The sequence below is a fragment of the Cavia porcellus genome, unplaced genomic scaffold, assembly GCF_034190915.1.
Source record: "Cavia porcellus strain 051 isolate PalLab524CR breed Dunkin Hartley unplaced genomic scaffold, mCavPor4.1 scaffold_8, whole genome shotgun sequence".
In the NCBI taxonomy this organism is placed as follows: Eukaryota; Metazoa; Chordata; class Mammalia; order Rodentia; family Caviidae; genus Cavia; species Cavia porcellus.
Window position 1 is genome coordinate 50,173,207 of NW_026947491.1, and position 9,526 is coordinate 50,182,732.

The following is a 9,526-nucleotide window of genomic DNA, read 5'->3' on the forward strand; positions in this document are numbered from 1 at the left end:
AGCAGACCTCTCATCACAAACAATAAAGTCAAGAAGAGCATGGAGTGAAGTATTCCAGATCCTAAAGCAAAATGATTTCCAACCTAGACTGATACATCCTGCAAAACTATCATTTAAAATAGATGGTGAAATACGATATTTCCATGACAAAGAACAGCTGAAGAACTTCATGAACACCAAACCAACCCTGCAAAAAATATTGAAAGACAGTTTAGATACACAAAGGAAAAAACCACTAAGCAAAGCAAATAATTAAACAGAACAGAAAGATAAAGATGCAACAGCAGAGAGATAAGATTCCTACAATTAACCAACATTTCACAGTAATAACCATTAATGTAAATGGTCTCAATGCACCAACCAAAAGAAACAGACTAGCAGAATGGATCAAGAAACAAAATCCAACCATATGCTGTTTACAGGAAACCCATCTAACCCAGAAGGATACTCACAGACTGAAAGTCAAAGGATGGAAAACAATTTTTCATGCAGCAGGAATCCAAAAAACGGCAGGAGTAGCCTTTCTGTTTGCAGACAACGTGAACTTTAAACCAACAATGACCGTAAAGGATAAAGAAGGTCACTACATACTCGTAAGGGGAAAACTCCAAGAGGAAGAGATAACTATCTTAAATATATACGCACCAAACTCCAGAGCACCCAGTTATATAAAACAATTATTAACAGAAATGAAAACTCAAATTATCAGTAACACAATTGTAACAGGAGACCTTAATACGCCATTGACACCAAGGGACAGATCGACCAGACAGAAAATGAGTAAAGAAATAACAGAACTGAATCATACCTGTGAACAAATGGGTTTGATAGACATATACAGAGTGTTCCACCCAACAACATCAGAATACACATTCTTCTCAGCAGTACATGGATCATTTTCTAAAATAGACCATATATTAGCTCACAGAACATATTTAAACAAGTGCAAAAGAGCTGAAATCATCCCTTGCATGTTATCGGATCACAGCGCTCTGAAATTAGAAATTAACGATAAAAGATACTGCAAAAATCCCACAAACACATGGAAACTGAATAACACACTCTTGAGTAATCAGTGGGTCACAGAAGAAACTAAAGAAGAAATCAAACAATACCTAAAAGAAAAGGAAAATTCAGATACAAGTTACTGGAATCTGTGGGATGCAATGAAAGCCGTCCTGAGAGGAAAATTTATTGCACTGAGTTCCCACATCAGGAAAACAGAACGAATACAAATAAATAACTTGATGCTACACCTCAAACAGCTAGAAAAAGAAGAGCAAGTCAAGCCCAAAGCCAAAAGAAGAGAGGAAATTATAAAAATCAGAGCAGAAATCAATGCAATAGAGACTAAGAAAACAATCCAAAGGATCAACAAATCAAAGAGTTGGTTCTTTGAAAGAATAAATAAAATCGATAAGCCCCTAGCCAACCTTATTAAAAAAAGGGAAGAAAAAGCTCAAATTCATGCAATAAGAAATGAAAAAGGAGAAGTCACTACAGACCCAATAGAAATACAGAAGATCATCAACACCTATTTCGAAAACCTCTATTCTCAAAAGTTTGATAACACAGAAGAAATAGACAGATTCTTAGAAGCATATGAGGTGCCCAAGCTAGATCAAGAGGATGTAAAACTGTTGAATAACCCAATCTCTGTTAATGAAATTGAAAATGTAATTAAGTCCTTACCCACCAAGAAGAGCCCAGGCCCAGATGGATTCACTGCAGAATTCTACAAGAAATACAAAGAAGACCTAATGCCGACACTCCTCAAACTATTCAATGAAATTGAAAGGGAAGCAATCCTTCCTACATCATTCCTGGAAGCAAATATTACTCTAGTACCAAAACCTGAGAAAGACCCAACTAAAAAAGAGAACTATAGACCGATCTCCCTAATGAACACAGATGCAAAAATCCTCAATAAAATATTGGCAAATAGGATCCAGCAAATCATCAAGAAGATTATACACCATGACCAAGTGGGATTTATCCCAGGAATGCAAGGATGGTTCAACATACGCAAATCAATAAATGTAACCCACCATATCAATAAAGCCAAAAATAAGAATCACATGATCATTTCTATAGATGCAGAAAAAGCCTTCGATAAGATCCAACATTTATTCATGATAAAAACTCTACAGAAAATTGGAATAGATGGTCTGTACCTCAATATAATAAAGGCCATTTATGACAAACCAACAGCCAGCATCATACTAAATGGCCAAAAATTGAAAGCCTTTACTTTAAAATCAGGCACAAGACAAGGATGTCCTTTATCACCACTCCTATTTAATATAGTACTGGAAGTACTAGCCAGGGCAATTAGGCAAGAAAGAGAAATAAAAGGGGTAAAGATAGGAAAAGAAGAAGTTAAGTTGTCATTGTTTGCAGATGACATGATACTCTACATAGAAGACCCCCTAAGCTCCATTGAAAGACTCTTAGATACAATAAATAAATTCAGTAATGTGGCTGGATACAAAATCAATACTCAGAAATCAATAGCATTCCTATACACAAACAACAAAATCACAGAGACGGAAATAAGGGAAACTGGACTATTCACATTAGTAAGCAAAAAAATGAAATATCTAGGAATTACTCTTGCGAAAGAAGTGAAAGACTTATACAGTGAAAACTATAATACACTGAAAAAGGAAATTGAAGATGATCTCAGAAAATGGAAAGACATCCCTTGCTCATGGATAGGAAGAACAAACATTGTGAAAATGGCCATTCTCCCAAAACTGTTATACAGATTCAATGCAATCCCAATAGAAATACCATCAACATACCTTACAGATCTAGAGAAATCACTCCTAAATTTCATCTGGAACCAGAAGAGACCTAGAATCGCAAAAGCAATTCTAAGCAGCAAAGACAAAGCAGGAGGCATCACAATCCCTGACTTGAAATTATACTACAAAGCAACAGTAGTAAAATCAACATGGTATTGGAATCAAAACAGAGCTGAAGATCAATGGAATAGATTAGAAGATACAACCACAACTACAAACACACTCAACCACCTTATCTTTGATAAAGGAGCCAAGCAGGTTCACTGGAAGAATGACAGTCTCTTTAATAAATGGTGCTGGAAAAACTGGCTCTCCATTTGCCAAAAACTAAAGCTAGACCCATGTCTATCACCATGTACTAAATTAAAATCTAAATGGGTCAAAGATCTGAATATTAAAACAGAAACACTAAATCTATTGGAAGACAAATTGGGTAGAAACCTTGGAGACATAGGAGTAGGTAGAGAATTCATGAACAGGACTCAAACCGCACAGGAAATACTTCCCAGAATCAATAACTGGGACCACTTCTTATTAAAAAGTTTCTGCATGTCAAAAGAAATCTCCAGCATAGTGAAAAGAAAACCCACAAACTGGGAAAAGATTTTAGTGAACTCTCTCTCAGACAAGGGACTCTTGTCTAAAACATATAAAGAATTAAAAAACTCAGACCTCCAAAATTCAAATATCCAATCCAAAAATGGGCATCTGAGATGAATACGCAATTCTCAGATGAAGAAATGCAAATGGCAAATAAATACATGAAAAAAAGCTCATCATCATTGGTCATTAGAGAAATGCAAATTAAAACCACACTGAGATACCATCTCATACCTGAAAGAATGGCCAGGATCAAGAAAACCAACAACAACAAATGCTGGAGAGGCTGTGGGGAAAAAGGAACTCTCCTGCACTGTTGATGGGAGTGTAGACTGGTACAGCCTTTGTGGAGGTCTGTCTGGAGGTTTCTCAAAAAGTTGGGATTGGAAATCCCATTTATTCCAGCTATTCAACTTCTAAGCATATTCCCAGAAGAACTGAAAGCATCATACCACAGGGATATATGTGCACCTATGTTTATAGCAGCACAATTTGTAATCGCCAGATCTTGGAAACAACCCAAGTGTCCATCAACTGAGGAATGGATAAAAAAGTTGTGGTATTTCTATACAATGGAGTATTATTCAGCTATAAAGAAGGATCGCATTGAGATATTTATCAATAAATGTGCGCAGCTTGAGACCATACTCATAAGTGAAATAAATCAATCTCGCATATATGAATACCGAATAGTTTCCCTAATGTAAGTAATGATTCAAATATATAAAAATATGTGATAATCATGATTCCCCATTATGTGGCCTTGAAGCCTTATAAAATTTTCACTTATTAATTAGAAAGGCTTTATTCTGGGCTTCTTGATATGGAAATATTGAAGCTATAGTATATGAAGTTTTATCCAAATATTTTAAGGAAAAAGACAGACACTATGGTAACTACTATTCTTTAAAAAATTATTTAGCTATTTCTTATGTTTATTTTAATTAAGGGAAAAATTAAAAAAATTAGGATATATAATAGTAACTCTTTTCGATCTCCTGTTAACTTGTTTTGAAGTCCTGTAATATTCCTACGATCTTGTTTTGACTGATTAGACTCTGTTCCATTCTGTGCGATAATAGCAAGTCTGAGGGTATAGGCAACTAATTTGAAGGCAATAAGATTCACAAAGATGCCCATTCTGGTTTGACTATTGTCTCCTTTGGAAGTCCTGTAATGTTCACAATGCCTAAGTTTTATTGGTCTTGTTCTCTACTGTTTTGTCCAACTTTATAATATCTAATGAGATAGACAATTCCATTTAAGGAAACAAGAGACAATGTTGATAACCATTGTTAATAACCTTGTACTCTGTTCTACATCATGTGCTATGTCTATCCTTGGTTTTGACTTACAGCTTTGTTTTGCCATATTTGACTTTATTCTCTCCCCCGCCCAAAAAAATAATAAGAACTAAGGAGTAATAAAATCCAAAATGTGTAAATTTTGTTGTAAAAAAGAGAGGGAGGAAAAAAAAAAGAGCTCTAACGGATATAATAGCAAGTGTGTTTAGGGGTGTTAAATAGCTGACTATATTAATGTTTTTGGATCATTGAACACAGCTGTTTGCAGTCTCTCTGTTTGAATGTCTACTTTGTATTCTTTGATACTGTGATTTGAGCAGCTATTTCCAAGATGATAATGTGTAGTCTATTAACGGGTGATTTCTTACTGTTATTTTTTTTTTTTTTTGTAGTTCTGTATTATGTGTAACCTTACACTGCTTTGTTTTGTTTTGTGTTTTTCTCTTTTTCTTCTTAAATAAAAAAAAAGTTACAAGAAGCTGAAAAGTTTTCACAAGGATTTGGAACTTAACCCTTTTGGTGCATTAGGGTTAAGCCACAAGATTTTCCTGTAATTTCTTTGAAGCTAAGGCACATTTTATGACAGACCACCACCGGGTCAGGAAGAGGTCACCAGAAACCCAAAATCTTTATGGCCTAGCCTAGATCGATAGGTAAGGGGAGAGGGGAGGCAATAAGAACAGAAATACAGGCAATACAGAACAGAAAGTGGTGGTTATGTTTTTTTTTTCTTTCTGGGAAGGGGGATCAAGGTCAGGTAAAAGATTATGCTAATAAGCAGATTTCCCTGCACACAAGCAAGTTACTTCAAACAAGTGTAAATTAGAGGGCCATCCTAGTTTTCTTTAGCTCTTTAGGGGGAGAATAGAGGCGCCTAACAGTGATTAACAACCCTTGTTAGCTTGTTTTAGCACCACTTCTGTTGTTTGTAGAGGGCAACAATGGTTAACATATCAATTAGGTGAGATTTTTGAAATTCTTTACAGAGGAGAGCTTGCTTAACATATCAATTAGGTCACTGGAGGGAAAAAGGAAAAAGACACATTCAGTAAGCCACTTACAGGTTTGCTATAATACACATATAACGAAGCTATTTTTTTTTTCCTAGAGTACAACAGACAAAGCAAGAGGCACAGAAACCTCTGGCTGAGAAAGCTGTGGGGTTTGATCTTGGAGATATGTGGGAGGAGCTGTAAGGACAGTAGATGCATCATCTAAGGTGTCTGGTGGGGAAAAAGGGAGAGTTCCTGGTGGAGCAGAGTGAGCCATAAGTACTTGGGCCATTGTACAAGACAGAATGAGAGAAGGACACATCCTCAAAGTGAAAAAGGCCTAAAAATGAAAGGTTTCTGCTAACTTGCCACCATTATGACAAAAATATAAATAAAAGATCAGCTTTTTGGTTTTTATAACCTTCCTGAGGCCAAGAGCACCAAGGTTATAAACCAAGCACCTCAAAGGTGTGTTTTTCAGGGGACAGGAAATGATTCCATGTCCAAATTATAAGTGAGCTGAGAGAGCCACTTTGCTTTGGGACGTAAGAGCTTTAGCTCGCCCCCATGAAGGAACACAAAAGCTGTCCTGGATCACACCTATCCAAAGAAGCCATTGCCTGTTTTGAAAGTGTGACATAGAAGGTCCCAACACTCTTTCTCATCTGCATCATCAAAAGTGTGGGGCAGGGTCACAGAGAACAAGAGGGTAACAGTTTTGCCTCAGGCTGCCCTGCCCAAGGAACGTGAAAACTGCTATCTCTGTAAAGGGATGTAAATGCATAGGTTTTCTGACACAAACTTGTGAATTTTAGGAATGGAAACAGAAAACCTCAAATGGCAGCTCACCTGTGATGAATGAGGAGGGTCCATGTTGCATGCAGGTTAGTGGTGGCAAATAAATAGGTCCTAGAGGAAGGAAAGGTGGTTCATAGGCAGGGGAGCTCAAACTGGGTGGGACTCTCAGGAGCTAGCACTCTGCCATCTGAGTCTTCAGGGACCAAAAAGAGTTTCCTGGCACAATAAAGGAGCAGAATATAATAAAAAGTTAAAGCGGCCATTTTATTTAAAGGACATGGAGAGGAGCCCACAATTAGCAAGGGTTTGGCTTTCTTCTCTGACCAGATATGGGGATATGGGGGATACGTGACCTTTGACTGGATTTGATGGTTGGGGTGGGCATTGATGATGCACAAGGAGCTGATTGGAATTTTCTTCACATGCACTTAGAAAGGAAGGAGAAAGTTGTAGTAGGGGAAGAAGGAGGAAGTGACTGTCAGGGTAAGAATTTCTGATTTGACCTTCCACCATGTCCTGTAATTTATTCCAGGGCAAAACTCTTTCAGCAACTATTTCCACCTTTTCAACTCAGAGAAATTTTGTTTCATCATAGGTGAAAACTTTGGCCTGTGAGTAGAGGGAGCAGAGCAGGCAGCTTGGGTATGCCAGAGCCCTGTTGCACCTTCCTGGCCCTGGACTGACTGCTACAACATCAGCAGCAGCTGGCCATTGAAAGGCTTTTTAATCCCATATGGAGTTTGTCCTTCAGCATGTTGCAGGAAAATTCCCAAGCCCCCCCCCCAAAAAAAACCAAACCAAACTGGGCCAGGTGATTCCCAGCACATGGGGAAAACTTTGGAAGGTCACTCCAAATACAGAAATATAGGAAAAATGACAAAATGAAAGAGCAAAATCCAATCTCAAAATTCCAGCCCAACCCTAGCAAGCCTCAGAGATATGGACATAGAAGAAAACGTAAGCCATACACCTGAAACTCCTGAAATGATAACAACTAAACTAAAGAAACAACTCCAGGAAGCTATAAAAGAACTCACATCAGAAATAATCTCCCAGGTAAAAGAACAAATGATAAATGTAATGAAAAAAATGCCAAACACATCTAAATAAGACATAGTTAAAAATTAGAGGAACAATGCAAAAAGATGAAATCCCTGAATGAACAATATAAGAAACAAATAGAATTCATGAAGCAGATTCACAGAGATATACAGGAAATCAAAAATTCCATGGAAAGTTGGCAAAACCACATCAACGAAAGTGAAGATAGGCTTTCAGACCTCAAAGACAAGATTGCAGCTAGTAAACAGGAGAGGAAAGATCTTTTAAAAATAACAAGGAATCAGGAAATAACAGTTCAACAGCTGCAAGATGATGCAAAGAAAAATAACATTATATTGATAGGTATAAATGAAAAAGAAGGTGACAACACAAATGATACCAAGAAACTATTTACAGAAGCAATAGTTGAAAAGTTCCCAAACATGAGAATGGAAACTGACATACAGATCAGTGAAGCACACAGAACTCCAAATAACCATAACCAAAATAAAACTACACCCAGACATATAATAGCCAAGGTCCTAGAAGTCCAACAGAAGAAAAGAATATTAAAAGTTTCTAGAGAGAAGAGACAGATCACCTATAAAGAATAGCTTATCAGCATCACAGAAGACTTCTCAACACAATGAAGTCAAGAAGAGCACAGAGTGAAGTATTTTAGATCCTAAAGAAAAACAACTTCCAATACAGACTGACGTACCCTGAAAAACTGTCCTTCAAAATGGATGGAGAAATAAAATACTTCCATGACAAAGAACAGCTAAAGAACTTCACAACCCACAAACCAACCCTGCAAAAACACTGAAAGACACTTTAGATAGACATAAGAAAAAAACACCAAGCAAGGCAAACAATTAAACAGAGTGGAAAAGTAAAGCAGCAACAGCAAAAAAATAACATGTCAAAAGTAAACAAATATTTATCAGTTATAGCCATTAATGCAAATGCCCTCAATTCACCAATGAAAAGAAACAGAATGGCAGAATGGATCAAGAAGCAACATTCAGCTATATGCTGTATACAAGAAACACATCTAACCTAAAAGGAAACTCATAGACTAAAAGTCAAAGGATGGAAAACAAAACTTCATGCAACAGAATCCCTCCAAAAAGCAGGGGTAGCTATTCTGTTTGCAGACAATGGGAACTTCAAATCAAGAATGATCAAGAGAGATAAAGAAAGTCACTACATACTAGTTAGGGGAAAACTTCAAAAAGAAGAGATAGTAATCTTAAATATGTATGCATCAAATTTGGGAACACCCAGCTATGTAAAATAAATATTGACAGAAATGAAAAATCAAATAAGCAATAACACAATTATAACAGGAGAACTTAACATCCCATTGATATAAAGGGACAGATCAACAAGGCAGAACATCAGCAAAGACGTAACAGAACTGAATCACACCTGTGAACAATGGACTTACTTGGTGGATGTATACAAAGTGCTCCACCCCAGAACATCAGAATATACATTCTTCTCAGCAGCACATGGGACGTTCTCTAAAATAGACCATATACTAGCCCACAGAACTTGCTTAAGTAAATGCAAAAGAATTGAAATTATCCTGTGCATGTTATCAAGTCATAGCACTATGAAACTAGAAATTAATAGCAAAAGAAACTGTAAAAACCCCACAAACACATGGAAATTGAATAATACACTCCTGAGTAATCAGTGGGTCACAGAGGAAATTAAATAATATCTACAAGCAAATGAAAATACAAATACATGTTAAGGAACCTGTGGGATGCAATGAAAGCAGTCCTCAGAGGAAAATTTATAGTGGTGAATTCCCACATCAGGAAAACAGAATAAACACAAATAAACAATGTGATGCTATACCTCAAACATCTAGAAAAAGAAAAGCAAGTCAAGCCCCAAAGCAAAAGAGGAGAGGAAATTATAAATATCAGAGCAGAAATCAATGCAATACAGACTAAGAAAACAATACAAAGAA